The sequence below is a fragment of the Trichogramma pretiosum genome, unplaced genomic scaffold (assembly GCF_000599845.2).
Source record: "Trichogramma pretiosum strain Unisexual culture from Peru unplaced genomic scaffold, Tpre_2.0 scaffold36, whole genome shotgun sequence".
NCBI lineage: Eukaryota > Metazoa > Arthropoda > Insecta > Hymenoptera > Trichogrammatidae > Trichogramma > Trichogramma pretiosum.
The window spans coordinates 838815-846605 of record NW_019641685.1 but is presented as its reverse complement, the minus strand read 5'-3'; positions in this window follow the sequence as shown (position 1 = coordinate 846605).

The following is a 7791-nucleotide window of genomic DNA, read 5'->3' as shown; positions in this document are numbered from 1 at the left end:
TTGTTTACTTCTTACGATTCACTTTTTTAATTTGTTGAATGATTATCAATATCTTCATTACTCTTTGTTTCTACAAACAGATTTTATAATATTTCCTAAATTAATTGAATCAAATAGCTATTAAAGAAGATTATGTGTAATCATGTTCAACAACTCGACATTAGTATAAGCTTTTTTTCTCGATGCCTCTATGTTGCTTTGCTTAAAAATTACTTGATTAATCAAGTAATAAATCAAGTTGATTTATTACTATAAAAAAGTCAAGGAGCCAGAAAATATTTCATTAATTAGTTTTTTTTAAATGTAGCGAAAATAGAAAAAGTTATTGCAATGCGCCAAATAAATATATTTATAAAGATGCCAATTTTGATTTTAGAAAAACCAACTATCGAATCTCTTGTCATTGTTTCAATACAGCAGGAAATAACAAATCGAATTATCTTTTACGGACGGATGATTGTTTCGCGCTGCTATTGTATGCATTATGGAATGACTTCCTTGCGTTAACCTCGTCATTTATCGTTAACCTGATTTAAAGCGAGACTAGATTAAGAAAATTATTATTGTCCTGAGATAGACTATGCATATGGCACTAGTAAAAAATGATTGTTTTCAAACTCATAGTTTTATAAGTTTCAAATTTACTTCGTGTAATTATACTTACTTACTTGAAAAGGAAAAAATTATTCGAGAATCATAAATAAGCACTTTTGATTGTAATGCAACAAAATTATATTGATTTAATAGGATGTGAAGTCATCATTAGAAAATAAAACAAGAAACGCGAATTATCGTAAAAGTCCATATTAAAATATTAACAAGGGACTGCAAAAGACTTATATAGCTCTGTTTTTATGTGACTAACTATCCACATAATGGATCGTAATGGTAAATCAACAAGTAACAAAAAAGCAGGTACAAATGCAGCTACTCAGTCACAGTCCCGATAAAGCTATCGTCATTGCGTGAAAAGCCGAGGAGTAAAAAAATGCTCCCCGCACGGTAATTTTGCGCGACGCAGTCAACTTCGGTGAGCAAATCGTAAGCGAGTCAAAAGAAAATCTTTATCATTATGTCCCAGAACGGCGGAGCGAGTCGCCGAAATCGCGCTGCACGCGCATAGAGAGAGAAAGAGAGAACGCGAAAAAGAGGATAAAAAGTGTGTGAGAAACTCCCGCTAAGCTCTCGAATTGTACTCGCGTACGTACACATTCATCCTTCGGGCTGCTGTATGGATTATGAAATATATAGCTGGCAAAGGTACCAATTATACACGTATTTTGAGAGAAAGAGCGACAAATCTATTGTTCACGTTGGCTCAGCCAATGCAAAATTGTCTTTTTAGATTTCGCTGTCCCCTGACAGCAAGAGCATCGCCAGGGAGTTATCCGAACCTCCAGGGAAAATTGTCTTTCAAACGCACGCTAATTAACGTAGTGCGATAACAAGTTCGGCGCTCTCTGCTTCTCTCTCTCTCTCTCTCTCCCCCCATCTCCTCGTCTCTTCTCTCTCGCTCCAAAATGATCACGCAAACCTTAGCATGCATTTAATAAGTGATGAACCTCGTCATTTTATAGCTTTATAGATTTTATGAAACGTTGAAAATTATACGCCAACAACACTAAACTCGTAAAGTATGTTTTTTTGTTACTAAAAAAAGTAAATAAAAGAACATCGTGCATTATTTGGTAAAAATTATATATCTGCCAAAATGTGCACATGATTATGTGCAAGTATAGGTATCATTATTTTTTCTGATACTGCAGCCTACTCGAAGAAGTACTTTACTTCGCATGCATTAAGAGATATCTAGACTTTGAGAGTTGAGTATCGTTTGAAAGTCATCTTTTGTGATAGAGAATATACAGGTAGTATAAGAGTACACGTGTAAACTGTACTATTTAAGCAATAAAACCAGAAAAACAATTATAGCGAGAAAGAGAAATATAAATCCATCGTCAATCTAAATCAATACACGAGTTCCTACATTTACAACCGCTTCTAGCAAAATAAAACCTTAAGCTCGTTCTAGCGTCACACCGTAAAAGGTAAAAGTATATCACCTAGTGTTATTATCTATTATACGTATAAATACACTGCCTGCTCTTATTGCTCCTTTACGTGGAATCGATGCAAGTCAAAAGTCTCGTAAATCAAGTCCGTAGAAAGTTACTTGATATACCTTCAATTCTGATAAAAAGTACAAGTTATTTGTGTGGATGTTACAGCCTGATCAACCAAATCTTACATGATTTTATTGAGCCATCACAACTGACAACAAAACAAAACTTTTTTTTGCAAGCCAACGATGTCATTTTAATTTTTATCTTTCACATTTTCACATATCGATTGAAACAAAATTTATCCTACGATTGAGAAATAATTCTGTGCAATTTTTCTAGAACCGACTTTTGCAAATTTCAAAGAGGCAAAAAATTAATGTGGTAACTGGATAAAACGAACATAAAATTACAATATATTGTGATAGTTTTTCACTCGCACAGAGCATTGTAAAGCCGAAGTGTCGAGCGGCGAAAGAAAGTATGATATTGCGTATCCGCGTGCAAAAGCAATACCAACTTGGTCAACTTCCTGGAATGCTCATTCCTTTTTCCCGAGTCTTATAAATATATAAACGTACAATATTGGCAATTGCGCGTGAGCCTCGAGTCTAGTGGATGCAACGTTAGTAGAAAATTGCCTGCTTGTGTGTATGGTGTGTGTGTGTGTGTGTGTGTGTATCCGCGCGCGCACGAATGCAGTAGTTAATCTTTTTGCGACCGCAAGAAATCTTACTCGTCACTTTATGTCTCATAATTATTAGTTATATGCGACGTATACACTCGCGCGCAGGGGCTCTATAGGCGTCATTTCCTCTTTCTCCCTTTTTCTGCCCCTTGAAAACTTTTTCAGGTTTAAGAGAGAGAGAGAGCGCGCGCGTACATCACGCGTGAAGGACGAAAAAGATACATCTGTGTAATACGATTTGTATTTTTGTTCCTGCATGCGTGTGTGTGCGAGTGTGTGCGCGGGTGTCGTCGCCTGCAGTGAAAGGTCCGCTCTTTGCTCCTTTCGCCGCTCAGCTCGGATATGCCGGGAGTCGGATGAGCTCGTCACGAAAATAAGAGCAAGACAGAGGGATCAACACATAATGCTCTCACCGGGTGCCGTGTGTAGTACGCTCGTATACGTAAGCGTATATATATACACACGGATTTTTCGAGGAACTCGAACGATCTCGTGGATGCATGAAGGCATAAATGAGTAGCTACGTAAACTGCCAATTATTGTTTTGCGCGCAGTCGTCGTGAGTCGGCGGCGAACAATGTAATATGCCGAATGTGCGGCGGCCTCGCGCGCCCGCGCTAAACGTGTACATCCACACAGACTCTGCTGCTGCTGCTGCCGCATGCCATTGTCAAATTGGAGAAACGCACTTGGGCCGCGGATGGTTGTTGTGTTGTACCTGGGCACGGAAATGAACGCGTAAAAGCCGCACCGCGCGGCACAAAGACGTCGTCGCGTAGCCTGTCTCAGCACTGAGCCGAGCGCCACGATCGTATATAAGCTTGCGGAAAAGGATAATCCAAATCGAGTCTTTTCACTCACGACAATCTCAATAGGTAGTGTTGCGTGGAAAAGTATTGTCAACTCGATTTCGCCCGATTGCCAGTATTTATTTCTTTCCTTTATTGTCGTTTCCACATATTACCTAGCAGAACTTATTAAACGATCCATTTCAAAATATTATTTGTCTAAATTATTGCTAAAATATTAAATAAATCGCATATTCAGGTCTAGAAAAACATTAATATTTTAAAAAATCAACCCGAAAATAAAAATATCACAAAGCATCCCTTTGTTGAAAACACCAGAGATTTCAATTCATAAGTTTTGGGCATGTGATAAATGTAAAAAAAGCTGATAAAATTTATAATTGTTTTTTAAACATTAATTATTTTCCTTTTGTTTTTCCTTGGCATCTTATGAGTTTTCTAATTTTACAAGCAACTCTCAGGACGTGGGCAGGGCCCTTATGCTCTATGACATCAGAATTTTCAAATTTCATACTCAATGCATCACGCATCATTAGTTATCACATATAAAAATCAATTACACTAAACTTAATTCGACGAAACAATCAAATTTAAAAAAAGAGTTGTGGAGATATATTTTGTAAAATTTTTGGAGCAACTCACGTAGTTATTTTACTACCTCCTGCAGATCTAAATAACAAATGGAATTTTACAAATATTACATGTGCAATACCATAATGTGCCGTATCGGCGTGTGTTCAAAAAATGTGTGAATATTTCTCTCCGATTATCGCTCAAAAGTGCAAACAAATTGTGCGCTTGAATTTTTACTACAATTTAGGTGTAGTTCTACTGATATGCGAGTTCCTCTTTATACCGCAGTAAATTACTCATACCCAGTCGGTGATAGAGAGGGACAGTATCGCCAAGAAGCTATCAGATCGCGGAATTACTATGCAAGTTGTATGTAAAATCGGTATCAAGCAGCGGAATTCCACGGAAAAGAAGTGTTTACGAATAGGTGAAATACAGTGTTGTTTACTCGAAGCGCATAGAATATTTTTTCAGTTGATTTAGTGAAAATTCCCAGTGGAAGTACATACTATCAATCGAGTGATGGAAAGCGGCGGGGGTATAGTTGGGTATTATATAGCTAGTTTTGTTCATGCCAAGATTTTTTTTTTAATGAACGCTTTTTCGAATCTAATAACTCTTCAGAGTTAAAGAGGAGTCAGACAATATTTGGCCAGCTGCAAGTGACGATTATATTTTCTATTCGGTGGACTTTTGCGAAGTCAAAAACTTTGGAACATTCCCATATTATAAATCATCAGTAAGTTCAATGATTTGAATTATGTATTAATTTTCCACTATCAGAAACTATTAATTTGGATTTTAGGCTAATCACATTAATGAGTCCATAGTTTTGCACGAGTAAATATTCATAGATTTTATATGCAAGTTTGTTAAATCTGAACTAAAGTCTTTATCGAAAATCGAAGTTGCCCACTTTTCGTGAAAATAGAATACCAAATCCAAAACAATAATCTAAAATAAGGCGCTGTAAAATCTCGCGATAACTGGTTAATGTACGATTCATTAAGCAGGTATTTTTTATAAAAAACATGCAACAGCAGGGGGAGCCTCCGTAAGGTTGCGTTATGTCGCGATTCCTTAGCAACTTTCAGTGATCTGTTATTACTAACCAGGCGTGTGGCAACATGCACACACTTTGAAAGCAACCACACGATGACAGTGGCACGATAAAGCGTACACAAGAGCGTATACAAACAAAAATTTCTCGTATAAAAAATGTCCCTTTAAAGCTTTCGACCCGCATCTTTTCAGACTAATGGATTCGCTCAAGATTCATACACGAGCCTCCGCTGTCAATGAGTTCCGGTGGCCACGAGCCATAGGCCACTTTTAGACCGTTTTTAGTCTCGTAGATATGTCAGCCCACGCTTCACAGCAATTCACATGGCTCTGCACACACGCGGGAGCATAAAAGACTAAAAATGCTCGTATCTTTCGTAAATCTTCGAAAAATTTTTTTTTAAAAATTCATGTAGCTTATTAAGCTGCTGGCTGCTTTGCGTTATTGCCGATATTGTCCATCGAGGTCATGCAACGAAAAATAATCTGACAAGAAGATAACGATCGAGGCTGAGAAAATGCGCCCGAGAAAATTCACCATAGGTATATAAGCGAGGAAAATATTTTAAAAATTAATTACTTCCTTGATGGAAGCGTAAGTAAGTGCCTATAGGTAAAATTGTGTATACTTATAGAGCGCGAGCAAGCCTTCTCCATCCACGATGTCGCATCAATGTTCCTGAGCTCCTGTGTAGTGAATGACCCCGAGCTAAGGTTTATATACACTTTAGCTTTACCTATGCAACGCCACGGCTTGAGAATTAAAACGTTTTTCTCCGTCGCCGTCAGAACAGCCGCGTGACGAAAAAGTAATTTGAGCCTACGGCGCTATTTCGTTAAATCAATGACCTCGTCATCCTGCTGCCCTACGCACTGATTACCCGTTTACGCTGGGTTTTAATATCCAATTCTCGAGAGAGCGTGAACTTGAAAAATGAGATTTGCGACATTTAGTCCGTTCTCGAAGGCGTTGTGCAGTTTACTCGTGCACAGGAAACGGCCACGGTGACGAGATGTTTTTAATTGACGCGAGACGAAGTACATTTTCAATTAAGCTCGCGTTCGCCCGAAATGTTAACCGTACATGCCGTGCAAGAGATGTGCAATTCAAACTCAAGAAAAATTTCGTGTTACTCCATTTATATTATATCATTGCTACTTTATTAGCAGTTGCAAAATATGTTATAAAAAATAATGCTGTTATTGAAAAATTCAATTTTATCACACCACCTCCTCAGGAAAATGTATTTTTCATCCTTTTAAAACGGAAGTCTTAAATAAATTGAACAATTGATTTAATTTACAATTGCAGGGTTGGAAAATAACTTCGTTCAAAAGGTTAACACAGCAGATATGCCAAAATTAAATTATATCCAAGTAAACTCGCGAACATAGCGTCGTTCGTATTTATGGTGTTGGTGTAAATAGATTTCTAACCCTGGAATTCAGTTTTTTTCCAGTCTCCACGCGAGTCAAGCTCTCGACCGAAGATTTCGAGTCAAGCCGGCTTGTTCTAACGTTATAACTTGGTCGAGCGTCAAACGGTAGTAGTCTCAGTTGACCTGTTGCTAGCGCACTGCGAACCAGATAAATATGAGATAAACAGATTTAGGCCTTGGAGCAATATCGGGTTTACGTGTATCGCGATTCGCTCACCCTACGTAGCGCGTTCACTAGCAAATACAGCCGAGTCTTAGTTTTTCTGCGTTACTTGTGTCAGGAAGGACTTACCTTTTGCGTGCCTTGAACTTCCGATGCTGTTCACGTTCGTCTAATAGTCATTTCCGAAGCTAGCCTGAAAAATCAAAACAACCAGGCAGATGTCATTAATATTTATGGTTTTGTAAATAAATATTCTTGGTTTTGTATGAGTTCATATATTTGTCAGTGAATACATGCTTGTATATCTTTCAGTCCATTGATTAATAAACAGTTTAGCTATTCACCAATTGCAGTGCCACAAAACAAATAATTACACAAGTACAGCGAACTCTGTTGTGTTATCGAAATATTACAGAACAAAGTTTTGCGTTGTATTTGAATCAAATCGATAAATTATGATTCAAAGTTACTAACATAATAATTAGTTGGACTAATTTAATAAAAAAAAATCATTCAAGAGCTTGATATGCCGTGTTATTGTGACAGTAACGTAAATATTTCCAAAAGTTGATGAACTATTGATAATTAAATGAAAAGATGTTAATCAACTTCATAAGTGTTGTTCTAATGCTACATCATTCTTCGCAGTAGTCGATGTCTTATTTTATTTTTATTTCTCGTGCAACGACGAGTAATTCAATTTTTTTCGCTCGTTTGAGTGATCAAATGGTGAAGCATCCACCCAGTGAATTTGTGAGCTCCAGTGCTTCGAGGTGGTCGAATTTTTCCTGAAAGATGCATCACTGGCTTGCAGAGTAATTAACTGCAGCTTAACGAAATAAAAATCACTCCAATTTCCGCTCGCTTGATCGCGCCTCGACTCGAGTTGACAATTTTTGTAACTCTGCAGCGTGATATAACCGAAATATCAAAATGAGAAACACATATTAGCCAGGAAAATCTAAACTATGGATCATTCCACGAAAGCAAAGAGGTA